Below are 4,516 nucleotides of genomic sequence, written 5' to 3'. Positions count from 1 at the left end.
CCTGTCATACAAATCAGCAATTGATTCTCCAAGCTTCATTTTGAAGGATTCATATTGACCAAGCAAAAGATTGATTTGAGTTTTCTTGGCTCGATCTGTTCCTTCATAAGTAATAAGGAGAGTATCCCAGATTTCCTTAGCTGATTCACAAGCAGCAATTTTTTTATATTCAATAGGTGATAAAGCACAATAGAGAGAATAAATTGCTTTGGAATCTAAAGTTTCTCTTTTGGATATCTCAATTTGAGATAATGGAGGATCTGCTGCTTTGCTTGCATCTGCCTTTTCTTTTGAATCAGAAGATTTTGGATTGACTCCTCTGATGATGACATCCCATTGCATGTGATCAATTGACTTTATGAATGCCTTCATCTTATTCTTCCGGACACTATATTCCTTGCCATCGAAATATGGTGGTCTGTTGTTGCTCTGTCCTTCAATGAGCCCTGGAGCACCATAGCTAGCCATGTAGATCGTTACCTCAGAAGTAAGACACTTCAATAAATGAGCAACCTGCTCTGATACCAATTGATGTAGCTAGCAAGGATCACCTAGAGGGGGTGAATAGGTGATCTTTAACAATTTTTGATAATTTATGCGGAAACAAAATAAATCACAGAAGAGTCTGAATAAAATTCAGATTCAAGACAGATTATATAGACGGTGATCTTGATGTGCAAAATGTAAAGTAAGAGATAAGGGATAGAGAATCTGCACACAAGTTTATAGTGGTTCGGCTTATAGCAAGCCTACGTCCACTCTCCCACGCTTACAGCTTACCGGCTGGATTTCACTATGTAATCAAAAGGAATTACAACTTCTGAGTGTTAACACTCTTGTGTATGATAAGACTCTCTATCTCACACAATCACTCTTACAAAGTGTCCCTCAAGATCTTAATATTTGGCTCAGAACGACAAGAGAAATGATTGGAGTATGCTCAGACTTTGGACTTGTTGATTCTTGATTCTGTACTTCCTTCTGCTGCTCATTGATCTCCTTAAATACTCCTCTACTAGCCGTTGGACAGCTTTCAGAGGATCATCTTCCAATCTTCACCTTGGACAGATTTGTATAATAAGGATTGAGTAGCCGTTGGATGACAGATTCTGAATCCCGCTGATTCTGGTCGCCCATACAATCAGAATCTTGGTTTCCATAAGTAGAGCTTTGTCTGTTGTAATGCATTCTTGTCGTAATGTTTGATTGTTAATCAATTTGATTGAGATTGAGACAATCAGAACATTCCTTCTATGAAATCCATGCCAGATCACTAGCTGTTGTGTTTCGTTCTGAATTATGCATCTGAATTATTTCTGCGTCTGCATCTGCATCTGAATAACTTCTGCGTCTGAATCTCAGAACCTAGATTATGTGGGTCTTCAAAAACATACTTGACAGTTTGTAAAGTCTGAATAACTTCCTTCTAAGTTTCCAAAATATAAATACCTGGAATAAATTAGTTCAGAATAAGTATCAGACTTATAATTATGTGGAAGGTTTTGTCAACTTCAAAATTAATAGGAGTTTTCCTCAACAAGATATGTCACTGTCGATTCGAAGGCCGAAAGCACACTGTTCTATTATTTCGTGGAGTCTCCTCAAAATTCTTCCACCAAGTCTCTGCTGCTGGGGTTTAATGGAGGTAATTAACACGTCCGTCTTCTCAACTTGCTCTCCATCATATATATATATATATAAAACTTGACAATAACTAGTGGAACTATCTTTGAGGTACATGTTACAACTCCATGCTAGAACAATGTAGATATGTCCTTCTAAATCCTGACGGTAGGAGGATTAGTAATATATGGAACGTTGAACTAAGTCTCTGGTTTTGTGTAGTGAAGAAGTCATTGATCATTTTCGATTGATTGATCGCCTAATTCCTCACGAACTGTCCAGAAAAGAGTTTTAATTTTATAAACAAGATTTTTGCCTGTGTTGATCTAGCCTCATTAAGACTTGAAGAAGATCAATTATGTCATTGATTACAACCATTTTACTCTCCGTGCTTGCTTATGGAAAAATGAAAACTATGTTAAGTTTTTATTACTAGAAATGATGACGGAAAAGAATTACAAAATTGTCATATTCTTAATGAGATATGCATGCTTCTTAACTTCGAAAATAATATATGATTAGGTGCATGGGCACGTCACGTGACATGCACGTCATGTGCACGACGTGTGCACATTTTTCACACAACACACACTAGCCACTGCAAGCCATACACATGCTCCACCTGCACACACGACTATATAAGTGTGAACTTAACTATTTATTCCTCCATACCCGAATACAGTTTTTCATATTAAATTTTTTTAAACTAATTTAACATGACAAATGTGTTAAGACACGTGAGAATAATGAAGAATTGTGATTTTGTTTTCCGGAATTTTTCAATCTTTTGATGAATATAAAAATTGAGGTGATCAAGAGCCCGGTGATGTAGATATCTACAAAATTTATGCCCCACTCTGCAATCCATTAGGACTTAAATCCAGCTCATCCGGTTCTGTAAGTGATCACTTCCAAGCTTTCATGGGATGCAAAACAAGATAAAAACACATGACGGGGGAGAAATTTTAGATTAGATCAGACGAATTTGAACAAGCAGAATATCTGAAATCAAGTTGAATACGGCCTGGTTTACATAGACAATATAGATTTTTGCGTTTTAGATCATCCATGAATCGTATTGCTCAAGATGGAAAACTAATGATAAGTTATCCCTCCTATCATCATTTCAATGATGTATGTGAAAATACCATGTAAAAGCCAACTGAAATAGCTAGTAATACATTTGATCTCTTGGAAAATATTAGAGAACTAGTCATCCGCTCACTTATGCCATTCACGTTCTCTATTTGTGGGTTCACGAATTTGACTCATATCTGAATCGTCCAGGTAGTTTTTTATGCAAAACCTACACAATGGTCCTCTTGCACGAGAGACTGAGAATAAATTGTGAATTTCAAATTCATAACATCATAACCACATGAAGTGTGGGATTGTGTCCTCCCTATCTAGCCCAAGAAAATTAAGATTGAAAATTTTCAATGTTTCATGACCGCATGAAGTGTGGTTTCCCATGTCTATATTTCAAAGTTTATACTTATAACCTTTTGTGTGCCTACAGTGACTTTGCTTGGACGGACAGTCCGACAACCATTCTACCAACAATCCAAAAGCTCAAAGCAAGTGGCATCGATATACGGGTATATAGGTTAAATACCGCTAAAGACCCAATTATTTTGTGATACCAATAATTTAGAATCATCAAGATGAAATTCAGTAAAGGTAACAAAGAAGCGACATCAAAATCATTGACTTCAAGAGAAATATTACTAGTCTCTCTGAACCAAGTATTAATCATCATTTCTAATTGCATAACCATAACTATAGTGGCGACATTAATGGGCGAGTTCCATTGATATCTTCCAGATTTTCTATAAGATGCCTTGCACCTTCCGGTTGAAACAGCTTAACGTCCATGGAATTCTAATGGCAAGACACGTACAAGAGACATATTTGCTCTCTCAATTGATGATGTTACTTTGCATTATTTGGCAGGTGGGCGAATATGTAGCTGGATGCAAACGTGTGACAATAACTACAGTCAGAGGCGTTGGACAGACTGTTCCAACCTATGAAGTAGAGCGAGCGCTGAACTTGATTTCGGCTTTCCTTCGGGGACTACTTCCTCCAATCTCCTAGGAAACCATCTTACATACTATCAAAGGCACAATATGTGTTTACTTGGTTGCACTTCTATATGATTTAGTAAATAGTTCCACAAATAATACTAGATAGCCTCTTGAAAGGCATATGTATGAACTGTGTCAATGTTAAGATGGGTGATTGATAAGATTTCAAAGGGAAAAATTGTCCAATAAGTCATAAATCTATTGTACTTTTACCAATTTAGTCTTAAACCTTTTAATTTTATCTATTGAGTCTTAAACATTTTCACTTTTTGCCAATTGAGTCAATTCGGCCAATTTTGGCCGAAAATCGCTGACGTGGATACCGGCTATCCTACTTGATAAGGCCGGCGTTAACGTGAACAATGTTTAATAATATTTTAATGTTTATTTGAATTTATTTGTAATTTTTATGATTTTTTTTCCTTTCCTTTTTGTTCCCTATTCTTTTTTCTAGTGGTCAGCGAGGGCGAGGGCAGTTGAGGGCTAGCCTCGCCAGATTATGGGAGGCCAACCCTCGCCCAAGCCACGGCGGCCTCCCCAAATCTGGCGAGGCTAGCCCTCAGCTGCTCTCTAGGCATCACCTTGGGCCACGCTACTCTGAGCGAGGTGGGCGAGGGCTAGCCTCGCCAGATCTAGGGAGGCCGACCCTTGTCTAGGCCATCGCGATCTTGTTCACCTTGCCGGACTCCTTGCCTGACGTCGGGCTAGGCCGTCGTAGCCTGGGCGAGGGTCAGCCTAGCCAAATTTGGTGAGGCTAGCCCTTGCCATGGCGTTTGGCTGGTGGCCATTTGCAAGCCACACAAAAA

General features: G+C 38.4%; 1 pseudogene; it reads left to right on the top strand.

The window, feature by feature from the left end:
- The first annotated feature begins 2,369 nt into the window (after nt 1–2,369).
- On the top strand, nt 2,370–3,720 carry LOC115675748 (serine carboxypeptidase 1-like; annotated as a pseudogene).
- The last annotated feature ends 796 nt before the right edge of the window (nt 3,721–4,516 follow it).

Source organism: Syzygium oleosum, unplaced genomic scaffold (genome assembly GCF_021117445.2).
Source record: "Syzygium oleosum isolate NSW1041296 unplaced genomic scaffold, Sole_v2.1 Sole_v2.22, whole genome shotgun sequence".
NCBI classification, from domain to species: Eukaryota; Viridiplantae; Streptophyta; class Magnoliopsida; order Myrtales; family Myrtaceae; genus Syzygium; species Syzygium oleosum.
Note: the sequence above shows the minus strand (reverse complement) of the source record. Positions and strands in the feature narration are given on the sequence as shown.